Source organism: Anticarsia gemmatalis, chromosome 3, assembly GCF_050436995.1.
Source record: "Anticarsia gemmatalis isolate Benzon Research Colony breed Stoneville strain chromosome 3, ilAntGemm2 primary, whole genome shotgun sequence".
In the NCBI taxonomy this organism is placed as follows: domain Eukaryota; kingdom Metazoa; phylum Arthropoda; class Insecta; order Lepidoptera; family Erebidae; genus Anticarsia; species Anticarsia gemmatalis.
Window position 1 is genome coordinate 3,134,153 of NC_134747.1, and position 18,873 is coordinate 3,153,025.

An 18,873-nucleotide genomic window follows, 5' to 3' on the forward strand; every position below is an offset into this window, starting at 1 on the left:
CCGCACCGCGCGAGCCGCGTCTCGCTTAATATCAAGTCTCCAGCCGTAGATGTAATAGTTTATGCAGTATTTTGTCGTGTTTTCGTCTGCTTATTACATTTATAGTGTAATAATAGAAAATATTATCATTAAGGACTATGTGAGCCAGACTTAGCGTAATGTACAATGACGTCACACGTCACCGTGCGGTTACAACTTGTTTTACTTATAAATCGGAAACTAATTGACGTATCAAAGTAATTCTTTCACTAGTATTTTTTATTTTTAACATAGCTTATGGAGTGCTAATTATCAAAATTTGTTAACATTCTCCATTATCAAAACAAAAAATAATATTTAAGTAAATATCTGCAACAAATTTGCCGCTCTATAATCTCTCTAGAAAACTCCTCGACCCATTCAAACAAGTAAAAGTACCTTGAAACTAAGTACAATATAGGCTAAAACGAAAGCCTATCAGAATAATTATGTAAATAGACGAAGAGATGTAACGTTGATCGTAATTGTGTTTCACCATTAACGGGGACACGATTTAATATTGAGTGGGATCGAGTTACTGAAGATGAAACATTCTGTGAAGACGGCTTTTGTTGACAGGTGGCTTTACTATCGTTTAATGGATGAAAAGAGATACAATAAGAATACTTATATTTTCGAAAAATTGTTTAGACATTTAGAGTTATAATTTTTAAAGAAATATTCGCGTATCCTAAGCTAAAAAGACTGAAATAAGTAAAAACTGTGCTGTACTTTACACACCTACTTAATAATTATTTATTATGCAAACTTGTCGGAAGATACCTATTCATCCTTTCATTTTGTAACTCTTCTGCATAAGCAAGAATTTTATTCATCTGATTATAACGCTTTCGCGACTAACTGCTAAACATAACCTAAGGCAAAACTGTCTTTGAAACAGACTTCACTCGCTACGTACCTACTTACATTCTCACTATTTCCTAGCACACAGATAAATCCCGTTATTATAGGAAAACGAGCTCTAATCTCTTTGCATAGTTTCGGACCAACCTTAAAAAGTTAAAAGAACACCTGTTCTTCACCGATTGTTAAAATTATCCACAATGTTTTTACCAAACAAACCCTAAATTAATCCAATTAACAGGGTTGGATTCAGCATTTGTTTACACATCGATGTTTGCGACGCCATGATCGATTGATCATTAACCTAATGGATGTGTGTCGATGCTTTTTTATTATTAGTGATTACATTACCAGTGTGCTTCCTGTTCCGCCATTTTTATAAAAAAGGCAATATTTTAATGTTTATCCTGACGAGTTAGTAGGAAAAGAGTTTGTAATTATGTAAGGTTTAATAGAGTTTAATAACAAACTGTGTTATGAAAATCAAACTCAAAATGTAAATATGTATAACATAACAAAAATATAAATATATGTGTAACATCTGAAATTCAAGAGCAATTTTTTTTCGGGAAATGCACTCTATTCTGCTATTGAGTCAGTGTTTGAATTATACAAAGATGTATAAGCGCCTTTACCCATATTTAGAAGAAAAATAAACAATTTTATTATTAAATAACTAGTAGTAATGTTAATCTAGGTTATAAACTATCTGTACTAAATCCAAATCCGTTCAATACTTTTTCCGTGACTTACAAAGTTCAGAAAGATTGGTGCACGTAAAGTCCATACATCATTTATTTTGCTGTCTAGTCTAGTTTTTCTGCACAATGGAGACCATACATACAAAAATCAGCTAAGAAACCCAAATTTACACAATCACTTATTTATTATTATATGTTGTGTTGTGGGTTGAGGTGGGTATAGTATAAGATAAGAGCGTATCTCGCCAACAAGCGAATGAGCTTGGTGAGTAAATATGACAGAAGTTGTTGTGCTTACCATTTTGTAAATGAATAAAAAAAAACATTTTTGTGCCAAGTAGAAAATAAACAAGAACTCCATACATAGTAATATAAAAATATTTGATCTTGTACTGATCTGATTATAAGGAAACCCTAGTTAGATTTGTAGTAAAGCGGGACGGTCCCGGGGGCCGGCGCTGGACGCTAAACGCCTGTTATCACGCACTGCCGGGACGTATGAGGATACGCTATTGTTGTACAGATGCGGATTTTACTGACAAAGTCTTTTAGAAATCTGTACGACTTTTGTTGAAGAGACCACGGTTGTTTAGGAAAGTAATGATAAATATAAAGGTAAGCCTTGAAGGCATTGTGTTATGTTAAGAGATAGTGTCTTTCAAGAAATATTATAGGATTGTGGGACCGATTGTAGGGGCGTTTTTTGCTGCGTATGCCCAGCTCATGGATTGATTGTATAGAAATGCATCAGTAACCTTTACCAAATTAGCAAAAAGTGAGAGAAAATTATAATTTAAGTGGGAACGATAAATATAAAGTGCTGTTTCGCTTATTCAAAATGTGTGTATTATTGCTAAAAAGTCTTCCTCGAAGAAACGGTCACTGGTAGTAGGTGTAATTTTATGAATACGTACATTTTAAAGGCGAAATTAAATAACTACTATTACACAATAAATTCTATCACAACCATCGTTTACCTTGAAGAAAAAAATGCGCAGAAAGTAAACAGGCTTAATGACTCCATTCAACTACAATTAAGAAATCTGTTCATACTTTAATTAATAACTTATGTACATAGGTACTATGTTTGGTATATAGACGTTTATTTTGATAGCGTCATTAAGCGGTTCCATGGTGTAATGGTTAGCACTCTGGACTTTGAATCCAGCGATCCGAGTTCAAATCTCGGTGGAACCTGTTGTTTTAATAATGTTTTTAAGTTAACATACTGATTTTGTAGATAGATTCCTGGTAAAATATGGTATAGATAGCGACGCACTATAAAAAAAAACATGAAATTAATTTGCTGTTATTTTTGCAGTAAATTTCGTATTAGAAATACAATGTGTTCTTGTTTTTATAAATTTTTTTTAACAACTCAAGCAATACCATCTTAAATGTTATAATACTAAATATTATAAGATAGATAATTTGATTCATACAATCAAATTTAAAATATTCGTATCTACTAATTAGCCAATCATTCAAATACCAACATTGTTAATACGTAGAAAGATAACATTAAGATAAATTTCCTTTTTTATTATTTTCGTTCGTTGAACAAAAAACATACAAAATCCACTGTCCAGTCCGTCCCTTGCCAGGTCAGCATTATATATAATTCATCAGTATCCACGTGCGTCTCGGACGCAATCAGTATAGTGAATAATTGATGCGCGCCCGATGATTGTTCGCCCCGCGAGATTGAGAAGATTTGCGCGCCAGAGTCCGGCCCTGGTGGATTTATGTCGTTATTATTTCAAATAAGAACGTAAACGGATTTTGTTGCGAATTTGTTCGAAATAAAAAAAAATGGCGTCTTTTTTGTGTTGGTGAATTGTTGGTTGGCATGATGTTCTTGCAGTATCTAAAGACTCTACATACAGTAAATGTAAAGTAAATGGTCGCATTCTGAATTATTTTTAAATATGGATCGGCGAAAGCTACGAATTATCTGATAGCTAATGTTTTGATAAAAAACTTTGTTGGTTTTCTAAAATTATAAAGGGAAAAGGAATATTATTCTTTATAATTAGAAAATCGAATAAATACCTATTAATATTTAATGTGAAGTGCTTAAATAGAAGTGTTTCTTTACTTTTAAATCAAACAAGTGTAATACATCGGACAGACTTATTTCTACATGACATATAATATACCTACGTTTTACCGAGTGCTATGATTATGATTATATTGAAATCTTAAATATCAACTTTGTTTGCCTCTAATTATATACCACGTGTTAATTTTAAAGCAAACGATAACGCATACAAAGTATCATCGCATATTTTATAAAGGTCACACAGGTCAATCGCTTCACAAGTCACGACTAAACAAAAATACTTTCTCGGCAATAGTACTGTTATTTATTAACACATAAGAACTATATTGACATGAATCATTAAACATTAGATGCGATGACGTCACAACGATAGCACTTAAAGAGAAAGGGACTAACAATTTCGCATCTACCATCAAGCGGTTCCATGGTGTAATGGTTAGCACTCTGGACTTTGAATCCAGCGATCCGAGTTCAAATCTCGGTGGAACCTGTTGTTTTGTATCAATAGGAAAATATATTTGAAATTGTTATCAATATTTATCGGAGAAATAAAATTGATTATTGATGGAAAAAACGGTTTTGAAAGATTTCTTTTAGTTTCGCGTGGGTATGAATGATTCGCGCTCGCATGAATGATTGCGATTATAAGTGTTTTTATTCCTACAGAAAAGCTAATTCACAACTGAATATTATTTCTCTATTATACCTAAGTAACATTCAAGAGAGGTACAAAAATATTTTACCCTACATTTAAATAAACCAACTCCAAAATGAAGATATCAGCTTTTTTTTATTCTTCGACATGACAAAGTCCTTATGATAAGATAATAGCAAATATTATGATAAATGTAACTAAGTGATAATTAAAAATTTAAACATTACATTTCTACCTTAGGTGTCTGCTTAACATTATATGGTACTGATTTTACATAACGCATTAAAACGATTTGGGTTCAAACACTTCAACCAACTAGACAGTTGTAGAGACTTGCAACATTTGTACAGTTAGGTGCCATTCATACTTCATACTACAGTCACTGAAAACTGCAAAAAAAAAATCTGATCAAAAGTCACAGTTTTCGTTACCATACTCCTCCGAAACGGCTTGACTGATTCTCTTGAAATTTTGTGAGCATATTGAGTAGGTCTGAGAATCGGCCAACATCTATTTTTCATACCCCTAGGTGACACTTTTTTTATTTAGGTATATGGCATAACAACGTTTGCCGGGTCAGCTAGTTTACTGTAAGGATGCACTCTGGAGTCACTAGATCTTAAAGTTATATAGTAGGTACTTATAAAATATCATAACTATAATTCATGTAAAACATAACGATATCCTGTAGAAAATGATAAAACCAGAATAACTAAAATCCCACCCAAAATCTCTCGAGTAGAGTTTTAAAACTCTCGATGCTTTTTTATATGTACCCTGTGACTACTGGCTATGATAATTGTTTTTAATTGTTACTTTTACTTATTTCATTTTTAGATTATTTATTTTGGAATAATTTCATGGGTCTGGGCCCATAACATGATAAAACTAATATTTAAAAGAATAGCAGAAAGTTTAACGAACGTGTTTTATTGAAAGATAATACCAAAGACAAAAACAAAAGCTTATGGAACACCATAATACATAATATGTAACACATTGCATAGTGTTGTGCCAGTCACATCATGTCAAAGAAGGATTTAATTTTACTATTACAACAGGCTGTAATAAGAAAACCTTTCAAATATCAAATATCGTAACCAAAAACTCACATTAAAAAAAGCGATCACTTTAAAACACCTTCCAATCCCATAACCCACATCATGTGACTCGTAAAATAACGTCAATTCAAACGGAAGGCTTATAATCCGCAGTCGTAGCCAATTTCATCACGACAAATATCACTTTCCGATATCATTCCACCCTTCCACAATAGCTGGGTGCGCGATCAAATTTATTCAAATTGTACCTTGTCGCAACCGCGTAGTACCGTACCTGCTTTATACCAAACACACGCAAAAATCTACTCTGTAATACAGGTATAAAGTTCACAATTCAATGAGATATGTACTACCAATTTCGAACATTGCAATATATGGATAGATATTCTTATTCCACTCAAAATAACATACGTTTCTTCTTAGCAGAGGTTCACTAGTTCCTTCTGAACGTTGCTGGGGGATTTTCGATTTAGTTTTGTGTGCGTTAAGGTTTGTTTTGCGATGGGTGAGCGTTGTATGTAATATGTAGTGGATGGGAACGCGTTGAAACGTCTGCAGTCTTTTGTATCAACGCGTTAAAAGCTAACCGATGAAACGCTTGACATATAGTACCTGCTAGTGTTAAATGTATTTGTTTGACTACAGTTATATTTAAAGGAAATAGCAATTAAAGGGCTGTTTGTGTCTCTTTGGATGCAACAAAAGCCTTTTCAGTGTTTTATTCACTAGTTCTTTCATTAACGCATTAAGATTGTTTCCAAATAATATTAATCATATATTATACCTACGTACATTGCCTTACTGATTCCGTTACCGTTAGTTCTAACAAAATATATAGTAATGTCATCTACAAGTGCAATAACTGGTTTAGATTTTCCTTCGAAAGAGACCTTAGAGATGGGTTAGACTAGCTAGTCCACCACGCTATATTCGGAATGAGGATAATGATTTCTTTTAAAAACTGTACAGGACTCGGAGGCACGCATGTTTTTCTTTGTTACTCTATTAAAATTTAAAAAATATTACTTTGCATATAGAAAATACGTACAAAAACGGAAATTATTTGGAAAGGAAAATTTAGAGCGCCTGATAAATACATCATAATGATATTAATGCTTAATGATCGGTATTGTTTTGAATCAATTATTGTTTGCTATTTCTAAACAATATCGGATCAAGTGCGGTGTCGTAATTATACGAATAATAATCATCAATCATCATTATTTGTTACGATAATTAGTACAAATTCGTATACAGTATTAGGTATTGTGGGTTTACTTTTCTCAAAATTAATAAAAATGAAAAAAAAAAACTGATCTGTTCCGTTGTTGGGCAAAGACATTTCCCATACTTCTTTCTTTAGTTATTATCTTCTGAATCTATTGGTCTTCAAATTTTTTAGATGTTATAAATAGTAAAACATATAGACAAAGAAGAAGAAAAGTAGATGGACTGGAAAAAACATAAACATAATTCATAATCTGTGCAAATTAAGCAAGTTTCTGCGAAATATACAACCTCTATGTACTTTTCCGCTTAAAATATACTGTAACAGAAACTTTTCGAACTATTCTTGATATCATGCAACATACAACTATACCTGTAGAATAATATAGAGTACAGTAGACCTTTATCACACCGTTGACCAGCCAACAACGTCCACATAATCACCAACAAGATATTTGCGTTCCGTCACACAAACGAGCATTGGCAACGCAAGAGTGCCATTATGTAAATGTGAAGATTACCAGCTCCTCGGAACAGGATATTATAATGGGCTCGGCGGCTGCCTGATGCGATTGGACCGGTGTAAGGGCGCGTAACTCAATACGCAACTTGGACGCCCCCAGTGGCTCGTAGGGATGAGGTATTGTCGATAAGGCTTGGAATTTACTTGTGATCTTTAAATACTGTTGAAGTTATGCTAGGAAATGTTATTTGTGCTGTGAAATAAGCCTTCGTTCTTATCGTACGTTTGTTTGTAATGTTGTTTGTACTGTTCCGTTTAATTAAAGAGTAAATAATTCTGCTATAGAATCTTAAATTATTTTCAAGGTGCCAGTGAAGACAGCGTTCATACTAATAAAAATCTTCCGATACTGAGTGACGGACTGACGAAAAAGCACAGCCGAAACAACTGAGCGTAGGAAGTAGGAAGGTATGAAGATTCCTTAGGAATTGTAGAGGTGCTCAAAGAGAAGGTTTTTGGAAATTCCCGCCGGGGTAAAAGGGCTGAAAATCTTTTGTATAGAAGAACGGAAACGGGAAATCTCAAGTGCCCAATTTTATATTTTTAGTAGATTCGATAGTCTGAAACACTAAACCATCGATACCCCCTACTTTCCCATCCCTAACCATCTTGGAACTCCCGAAAACTCTAAACGGATTCGACGTCTCAACTAAGCGACAGTTTTAAAGTATCCCCCTAACTCGATTCTGATGCTTCGAACTCTTTATGTAAATTCCACCAAGTTGAGTCTGCGGGCGACGACAATTGCTACTGCATACTTCTTGAATAAAAATGTACGGAGATATCGGTGTTTTACTGAATGTCAACGGCAAACTGTTTTGGAACGGTACTGTCGTGACAGGCTTGCTAATGTATCGATGTATTGGTGTGAAGTTAGTGCAGGTCTGAAATGAGATGCGATTTTTCTTTTATTGTAATGATAGTGGTAGGAATATTGTCTGTTTCTCTAGCTCACAGACTATTATATTAGACAAGTCTCTTAGTAGTTCTATTATAGAATTATATGATGTACAAACACTAAGTTTGCATCAAGTGCGTTCTTTGGTCTTTGTCTACCCCTATGAGAAAAAGGTGTGATATTATGTATGTATGTAGTATCTGTCAGTTAGTTCGGTCTTTGTATGTCTATAGCTTCTAGTCTCATAACTATTAAGTATCGACCATTGTTGTCTACTATAGAGCCGTCAGTATGTGTCGGTCTGATCAATCCAATTGGCGCGCTGAATGATAGTTTCTACACATTCAATTTACCTAAAACACGTATGAGTACATAAGTAAAATTAAGGCATTTTTATAGCGGCCATAGCGACAGGTAGGGACCATAATTAATTAATAAAAATCTATAATGTGATATGTAATGGACATATCAGACGAGCGGAATACAAAGAAAAAGTCATTAAATGGTTACGGCTTTAAAAGTTTTAGGTTTTACTTTTCTTTATTTTAGGTAACTAAATCATTATAATAAGAATCAGCATTGCGCCTAACATTCTCTTACATTCAACGATGCAGAAAAACTTTTATGCATTACATACCGAGCATGCTCTCATTTATATTCATGTTTGGGACTAAAATCACATACTTAAGACGAGATATAAATCAAGATTCATGAATTTTACAGGGAATAATATTGCATTTTCAAGAAAATATTTTCAAAATTATGAACCGAAATTACCAGTATCCTACGAAGTAATTATCATTATCATTTTATAAAAAAAAATTGCTGAAATAAACTGAAAATGAACTAAAACCGTTTTCTCAATAATAAATTGAGCATTACACCCTAAAGCCTCGAAGATTTGATTTAGCCCTCACAATACGCATCTCACTTATACAATTTAATCGTCCAAATTGAAATTCAACTGGCACACGAAGAATCAATTACTTGGGGATGCTGTAGGCATTCAAATACTTCGGCGTTGATAGAAGTGTTCTAAAGAATGTGCGTGTGACGTTATGTGAGCCAATATGTATGAACGTGGATGAGGTTTTAAGGAACTAGGGAGTTTATTAGGCTGGGGAGTCTTTTGTCATGTAGGTATCCTGGTAGGAAGGTACTGAGTGCATGTTATATAATTATGCATGTGGAACTTATATTTGCAGTAGTGATGCTACTTTGGATGCAATGGACTCTATTTGATGTGGTGTTGCATGTTTGAAAAAAATACCATTACGCCCTTTTGAAGTATTTGAAAAGAGGTTGAATCTGCGTAATAGTTTAATTTTACGTAAAACGGGACACTAAAATGAGGTATTTTGCATTTTTTTTTATACAAAACTATCAATGATAAACTACTAGTCAAGGGTTTCCTTGGAGGTCTTTAGTCCACCACACCACCTAAGTAATTGATTCTTCTGCCAGGCCAGCCTGGCAGAAGAATCAATTACTTAGGGATACTAGTAGTACAAATACTTCGGCGTTGATAGAAGTGTTCTAAAGAATGTGCGTGTGACGTTATGTGAGCCAATATGTATGAACGTGGATGAGGTTTTAAGGAACTAGGGAGTTTATTAGGCTGGGGAGTCTTTTGTCTTGTAGGTATCCTGGTAGGAAGGTACTAAATGCAATTTATGTATGCATCTAGAACTTATTTTTTGCTGTAATGTTGCTAATTTGAATGCAATGGACACAATTTGAGGCAGTATGGATAAGAGTCTTGTGATGGATGCTTACATGTTTTTGAAACATGCTTTATCCCACTGTGTAATACTTTGATTTCAGGTGAAAATTATATTTTTTTTTAAGCCAGCAACTGCGTGGTAGGTCTTTTGCTATCTTTTCTTTGAGGTCAGGCCTTGAGATCAAAAATAAAACTAAACTATAACTACTTTTTATATCGACATGAAGTTGAATTAAATTCAGTCAATGAACACTTAACTTTGTTCAATAAACTATTATAAGTAGACACAAAATACTAAATACATCAACAAAACAATTCCTAATTTATCTGATTATATAAAAACAAACTCAATTGAACCACACGCTGAGTCAATTTAACCTTAATCTTAACCCCAAACAACTCTACGATTATACGATAATAATATCGTAATACGTCAATATCGGGACGAGAATAAAGCCGGCTGCATACGTTCGATTTCCGAATTAGCTTTCCAGATCAGGAATTCAGATTCAAAAACCTGAATGCTATGTTTTCACTTAATTCTTGTTTTTTCTATACGGAAAAATAACCTAACGTTCGGTTGGATGCGTTCGAATAAAAAAGCCGGACGTTTACGTCTTGTGGAGTTCCGAATCTGAATTCATAATCCGGAAACCCATAGCTCGATTCTCTACTATCGACTACCGACAACCGACCCGTCATCGAGAAATTTTGTATGAGAATCTGGTCAGCGCCTCTGACGGGCGTCGTAGGAAATATTTTGGCAGTAAATTCTAAATGTCAAACTTTCGATACTCGACAGTACCGACTGTACAGTAGCTCGATTCTCTACTACTATCGACTACCGACAACCGACCTGTCATCGAGAAATTTTGTATTAAAATCTGATCAGCGCCTCTGACGGACGTCGTAGGAAGTGTTTTGGCCGTACATTCTAAATGTCAAAATTTCGATAGTTAGCCGGTTGTCGCTAGTCGATAGTGGTAAAGAATCGAGGTACAGAATCGCGCTACTAATTCTGAAATCGAACGTATGCGGCCGGCCTAAACGTTTATATATCTATCACTTAGCGACTTATTGCTTATCGTAAATATACAGGTTTACTTTGTCATATTTATGTGTACGTAAAACCATATGACAGTTATGTTTTACTAAGGTAATCACTTTTCATAAGAGCTGAGTTTTTACATGATTGTTTTGAACGGGTAAAATATTCTTAACATTTTTTTAAGTTAGTATAATTTTATAATAGAGTACCTATGTTATTATATGTATAGAAAATCGTTAATTTACTATGAAGTAGATTATTTGTATCGTTATTATTTATCTAATGGAAAGAAAAATGATGTTAAGTTTAAATTAAGTATGAAAAATATAATTCTGGACACCCTTTTACTATGTTTAATACAAGTTTATGATAAGGTCAGAAACATAACGTCTCTATATTTTAACCAACGGCCTACAAACTATTTTATACCACATTTCCCATCACTTTACCAAACTCCCAAAAAAAATACTACGACCAAACTACCGAAAAAATTCTTGATACTATACCTTAGAACTAATACAAATAAAACCGTATAAACTATCAATAAAATAGCACTCAGATCGTCGCACACTTACGAATCAAGGTGCGCGAAAAAATTATGCAAAAAGCCTTTATGGTCATCCGAGGGAGTTTTGCTAAGGGATGTTTTTTACGACACACATCAATATTTTACGCGACATTACGTGACGGTTATGTAGAATCAATCATTCTACCTTACAGATGTTTTATATTCATATGTTGTATTTTTTAGGAGGAAGGTACAATTTTGTTAGTGATATATTCTGTATAATGTTAGATTGTAGAATCTCTTTTTTTATGTAAAACTTTTATGTAAAGCGATTTTGTATGAGTACAAATATTGTATTTTAGGTACACTCTCAAATAATTTCTTATAAGCAAGAAAATTTTTAAAAAATCTGGCGTGTGACAGACCAAATTTTCTATATTTAATTCTAAGTCAACGCTTTAGGCTTTCCTAATTACCTACTAAAATCATAATAATTTAAAGTTTTCTCAGTCGCCTTTCTGTGAATTAGCAGTCCTGACGAGAACTGTCCAAAGTATAAAAAAAAACTTAACAATTATCAATTAACAGAATCATTAATTTAATTTAACATTGACATGTACGATGGTCAAAATACAACGTATTTTACAATTTGTTAGTTCATCTATACTAATATTATAAAGCTGAAGAGTTTGTTTGTTTGTTTGTTTGTTTGTTTGTTTGTTTGTTTGTTTGTTTGTTTGAACGCGCTAATCTCAGGAACTACTTTTTCGATTTGAAAAATTCTTTCAGTGTTAGATAGCCCATTTATCGAGGAAGGCTATAGGCTTTATATCATCACGCTACGACCAATAGGAGCAGAGTACCAGTGAAAAATGTTACAAAAGCGGGGAAAATTATGATTCTCTTATGTGACGCAAGCGAAGTTGCGCGGGTCAGCTAGTTGTAAATAACTGGAAAAGTGGCTCACAGGTCACGTTCTCTATTAATTTTTATAAATGGCTTTATTTACTAACGAAAGTTCATCCTTATTGTACTAAACTAAGTAGATATATTGATTTTCTTTTTCTAATTTAGGAAATATAATTCGACTGAAAAGCTATTTTATTTGTTACTTCGTCCGGTTCGATTTTCTAAAGAATATTCATTCTGATGATACCAAACTATAAAGATACTAGCGGACCCGACAGACGTCGTCCTGTCTAATAAATTAAAAATTAATTAAAAAGACATTGTCCAGCGGACAAAATTGTGAATCTAAACCATTCTCAGATCCCCTTGAACACACACAAAAAATTTCATCAAAATCGGTCCAGTCGTTTAAGAGAACTTCAGTGACATACACACTTACAGAAGAATCATATATATATAAAGATGTAAGAAGTAAGTAAATGATGTACTGCCAAACTACATAGATATACCTAACTACATTTTGTATGTATTGAAAGTTTAATATGATTGCGGTAATTATCACGTGCTGATAGAGACAGAGTGCACGGTGAAGCAGTTACACGGAATAATTGATTCAGTGTACTCCCGGGCTTCATTCATTGTGGTACAACACGCAAGGATTTGAGGCCTAGTTTATTGAGAAGATTAAACTTTACTTATTTGTAATTAATGTGATATTGATCGCAGTGGCACTGGCGTTGCGGTTGGGAGTTCGATTCCTGAACAAAAACAGTATTTGCGAGATAATTCCGTGAGATTGGTGTAAAGAGAACAAAAATGGCCACCGCATAAAGTCACGTGGTATTCTTAATCATAATAATAAATAGACACTGAAGTATAACATATCATTTTAGGCTACAAACTATAAAAGAATTAAATAAACACCAATTAATCCTCTAAAGATGCATTGCTAACAAAATTAACTCAGGCGCATGTTTTGACGAAAAAAATTTAAACGCCATTCACACAATTACTGATCAATTTAAATAATAAAATACAGTTCAATTTCAGTTTTAAAACAAAAATATATCTAAAACTTTATTGCACAAAGTGTGTAGAACTGTAGTACAATAGTATCGCGTGCTCACTGCCATCTACCGGTAACTAACGAAGATTTAGTGCGTGCGGGAGATTTGCACCGAGCCCCAACATTTCACCAATGTTACATCCAACATTGATTTGTTGCTGCCATCTGCTGGCTTTATTGCCAATTAAAATGCCATTACATTGAAAAAATAATTACTTGTTGGTTTTGTAGGTATTTGTTGCAAAAACAATGCTTATTTTAAGCCTTTAAGCTAAGAAGTCCGCAACAGAACATAAGGATTGATTTATCAAATCGTAACAACTATAATATTAGGTCGGGTAAAAAGTCTTTAAGCATCATCATCAAGTCTTTAATAAAATCTCTTTGGTTTTAAGAATCACAAATGAGTACACGGTTCATTAGGTTTCTTTCAGTGTTAAATTATTTCAGGAAAAAAATAGGAATCTTATTGTGTTCATGTTCATCCAAAGGTATGTGTATACCAAATTTCATTAAAATCCGTTCTGTACTTTTCCGTATAAGAGTAACAATCGTACCGTATCGTTTTCATGACTATAATAGCCTACCATACATAGGTAAAAAATGTAGCGAGATACAATGAAACTTTGATCCATTGCAGAAAAAATATTCGTGAAATTATAAAAAACCATTTACTTATTTTAACCGTCACAAAAAAAACATATTCTACAACTAAGTATACACGATCACTTCAATTGATCAAACATAAAAATTTCTAAGTAAATCGAAAGCAATTCTCTTAACAGCCGTCGATGTTTGGTCGCAAATAAAAATAAATTTACATCGTATACCGTATGTCGTGCGGCAGTCGTACGACGCCCGTGGGTGTCGTCAAATGTCGTATTGCCGATAATTATCGAACGGTTAGTGTGTTGATGGTAGGAGAGTTTTAGAGGACACGACACGGCGACGACACGGGAACACAGTACATAGGACATAGGTTTCACTTTGGTTAAATGAATGCAACAATTAACCCCCGGTTTCTCAGGTAGATTTAACGGTAGTTTATGTATTCAATAGCGTTAAAACTCACATAAAAAAAGGCTACTGAATAGATAAACTACCGCTTAATGTACTCAGAAACCGAGGGTAAGTCACACATCACACAAGACATTGTAGAGTTCAACAAAAGGGAAATGGTTTACAAGAATACCAATACATATCTAATTCATTTGTTCGTCTTGGAATGGGTATAGATTTGTCAAGGGTTTTTTAAAGATTTTAATGCAATTACATTGTCATAGTATCTCCACATAAAGCACTCAAAACTAAAGCGGTATCTGTCTTTTATACGCATTATTATAGCAAGATCAATAATTTTGCACGCCATCTCTGTCGTACGTCTCAGTATTCATTTAAAAGCGATTCCGACAGATATAGATACACAAAAAGTCTGACTACCTAAGTACCTACACATTATAGAAGTCCCTTATGTAAATACCTAACACCTACACCTACAAGTCTTAGTACGTTTCAGTATTAATTTTAAAGCGATTTCGACTGATACACAAAAAGTCCTGACTACCTAAATGCCTACACATTATAGAAGTCCCTTACCTGAAAACCTGACTGATCAATTAAATAAGTCTTTTAAGAAGTCGTAACATCTAAAACATTTCTAGAAACCCATAGGCCTTAGCAGTAAACGTAGCCAACGTTATGGCCCATAACATTAACGTTTGCATACACGTTGCACCCAAATGCATATTAAGTTATCAAAACAACTTTATGTGCTACATTTATTTGAGAGCTACTATATGACTGTATTTCTCTAAGGAGTCTTGTGAGTTTGTATGCATGGTAAGGTATATTTTAGTAAAATGCCTAGTGGATTTTGTTTGTTTTTAAGCTTCACACTCCCTTTAGTGTTAAATGGCACTCTACTTACATACACACATTAAATCATTTTTCCCATAGACGTAGACAAAGACCAAAGAACGCGATATGGCATGATTCTTATAAACTTTGCTTGCTTGAGCCAAATTTAAATTAACATAATTAAGGAAGTTACCTTAAGATAGAAAAACGTCCCTATATTTTCTAAAAAGGATCCATAAGACAAAGAAATCACCATCAATATAAGCAAGTGTGTAATAAAATAGCAAAACTTAAGACTTAGCTGCAAGTGGCGCCCTCTACAACAATTAATAGCCCTTCCTACCATAACGTTTATCCAAACAAATGTTTCGAAAGTTGAATAAAGAACAAACTGCACAGTACATTTGACAAACACTACCAATATTTGAACAAACGTTACCCCAAATATTACAATAATAATCTCATTATTAAATACAAATGCTCAAGAAAAGAACTGCGCACTTTTTGTATTAGATTTGAAACGCAATAAATATATCAAAGACTCATTGCAATTTGAACTATATTACATGTTGAATAGAACACAACATTAATCGTAGAACGTAACAAGATTTCAAAAAAGAATTCACTATTGCAACGTCACCGCATCTCTTGAACCAAACAATTGAAAATCTACTCTATTACAAGCAGCATAAAGATGAATTTTCATTATACAAAGTCCTGGTTGTATTTACATCAGGGGATCGCGTAAGCCGTAGGCCTATTTGTGTCGGTTTCACACTTACAACAATAGTGTCATGATTCGTGATCCCGGATTATCCGCGAACAATCCCGGGATTAGGTCGCGTTGCGGCAAACAAATGGAGTCGGACTAACGAGTGGTGAAACAAGTGCGTCACTAATGGGGAGTTCGAATTTCTAATTGTATTCTTTTTTGTGGCCATTTGTTGAATAGATTGGCCGGTGTTAAAATGTTATCGGAGTTTAGTCTTAATTACTCTGTAAATCCCTTAGGTGGTGATTTTAATGAATTAAACTGTGGTCTTGACGTGTGATTGCTAATTGTTGAAAGAAAGACATGCGAAATGCACGTCTGATGACGATATACATGTGGGCAATGAGCGTATTGAACCGTATTTAATAAAGTTATGATCTACGTACACATATTAGCACTGATATATCGGTGTTAAGAACGTTTAAATGAAACTTATACTATGTTTTAAGATAAAAAAATCAAGGTCTTAGTTTCTAATCTTAGCTTTCCAATCTTAGCATTCAAAACTAACCTTGTTATTAATCTTTTGGGAGACGTTACACAGCTTACAAATACATAAATAGGACACAGCTAAGATTACTATTCAAAAGCTTACAATACAACCACAGAAATAAAACTAAACCGTCCTTTTACAAAACATTCAGCAATAGTAAGAACATAACTAACTTTGTGCTATGATATGCTTAAACTGCAACCATGATACGAACTTTCCTGGATATACCTAAACACTAATGATACACTCAACAAACACTTGTTCCCACATTAAAGCAAATACGATATCTTTTAATCCCATTGTCACGGGCGTCGAGGGCGATTTAGACTGATTAATTACCCAACAACAACATATGCAGAACCAGTTTATGAAGACCTCTAATAAGTTCTAACGGTTAAACGATTGTAGAATATTACACAGGTCAACAGACGCTGGGGGGGTAACCAGTTTACGTTGATCTCCCACAGGTATAGATATTAAACGACTATCTTCTGCTTGCAACTTGGTGTGCATGAAGAGAATTCCGAGGGTAAAAGTATAACTCCTTTATATATCCCTCTTATTCATAAACACACTATAAACCTATTTTAGTTAAAACACTAATAAAATAGGTTTTCTCTTTTTCATTTCGCTAAGGAGTGAAAGAAACAAAACTCGTTTCATAACTTCAAATATTTTTTTATGAATAAGAGGGTATGTGTTAATCCAGGTTGTAAACTAACTGTGTAGTGTGTACAAAATTTCAAAATCTACAAAATCCATTCAGTAGTTTTTGTGCAAAAGACCAAACTCCAATTACATCCATCCTCAGAAACTTTCGCATTTATAATACTACTTAACTTCTATGCAGGACTGCGTCCGCCTGAAAATGTTTCCCGTAGCAAAGAGTACTTCTGTATGTTAATCTAAGTGTTGAACTATCTGTATACCAAATCTCGTCACATCCTTATCAGTATTGTATGCATGTAAAATCTATCACAATTGTCATAGGTACTACAGGCTGTCTAGTGCCTGCGTCTGGGTAAACAAAATCTGGGAATAAATTGTAGTCTAGGCTTGAATAAAAACTATGTATTTACCAAATTTCAGTATTTTTGCGTGTAAAAGTAACAGACAAACATACATCCACCCCCTCAAACCTTTGCATTTATAATATCAGTAAGAAGTTGTGTAACTATTACAAGTTGTTGAAGGGTAACTGATAGGTCTAAGTATATTGGTGGTGATTTATGTTACTTAGACGATGAGAATGGGACAATTAAGGCTTGTAATGAAACTAGCAACACTTGAAGACGTTTTGCGAATGATTAAGTGTCTTGTTTGTTAGAGGATTCGGAGAATCGTGTTTAAGTAGATTTGAAGAAAGATGAGTCGTTTTGAACTGTTAAAATATATACTGTGTCTATAAGAATTGCAAAAGGTGAGATGTTTTATACTTTTAAAATATGTCCACTTATTTTGAGGCTATTTAGTGTTTGAAGATGCTTAGTACCTAATCATTAAAAGGTAAATAGTAACTCCGCGTGGAACAAGCTTTCAGTGAGTTTGGATTTGTACTGCATTTATTTTCGTTTAATTATAAAAACAAAATTGCTATTTATGAATTAAAGTCGACACACAGTATTAATGAGAAATTTTAAGAGCCCATTTTGAGCCGTCACATCTCTAATTATAAAACATGCTGATGCCCATGATGTGTAATTGTGATTACAAAAAACTCTAAGAACAACAATCGACAGCGCAATATCTTTTTAATTTATTCTCTTTGTGTATATTTGGTACACAATATTATGAGCTGTAATAGGAAATCCAATGATGACCTGAATCAAAACCCTCAATTAACCGACCAAACAAAAAGGTTCCGGAACAAAAAGAAAAATCTAACGGTCTCACACAAAAATCCTTTTATTTACTCCTCGGAAAAGAATCCAGAGAATAAATTCACATCCGATTTTCCATTACGGTTGTCTACTGTAACCGCTAACGATTCGAACGTACCATCGTCTGTGCTCTTCTAACACGTAGGTTTTAGTGTATATCTGTCTCTTTCGCACTCTAGTGTGAAATCAGTCCGACAAATTAAATCCCGCCTCAGATTATTACATAGCTCAGTGACTGTTCATAAATAACCCGTAGGGAGGAACGCGGGAAATGTACCAAATGCCCCGTCACTATGGTGGTTTATTTGAATTTAGAATGAAGATTTTTCTCTTTTTAATTTAGTCATGAATGTGGCCAGGCATACATTTATAGATGGTATGTCTTTCATTGACATAATTAAAAATAATAAAGTAAGCAGTATTTCTTTTTTAATAAAATCTTCGGTCTTGGTGCAGTCAGACTGCTGAAACTGCAACAACACGGCTTTTCTAGTCCTTTATAATGGCAGTTATAGTTTTTGTTGTTTTTATAGGAAGATTTAGGTAGGAACCTTATTTAAGTTAAGAATTAACATAAAGGAAATAATAACTGTATGATTTTTGCATGA

At 33.8% G+C, this 18,873-nt stretch overlaps 2 non-coding genes across 2 annotated transcripts; both read left to right on the forward strand.

The window, feature by feature from the left end:
• Window positions 1–2,708: 2,708 nt before the first annotated feature.
• TRNAQ-UUG (transfer RNA glutamine (anticodon UUG)) lies at window positions 2,709–2,780 on the forward strand. The gene has a single exon. It is a non-coding gene; the product is annotated as a tRNA-Gln (tRNA).
• A 1,283-nt stretch (window positions 2,781–4,063) lies between these two features.
• TRNAQ-UUG (transfer RNA glutamine (anticodon UUG)) lies at window positions 4,064–4,135 on the forward strand. Its single transcript has one exon. It is a non-coding gene; the product is annotated as a tRNA-Gln (tRNA).
• The last annotated feature ends 14,738 nt before the right edge of the window (window positions 4,136–18,873 follow it).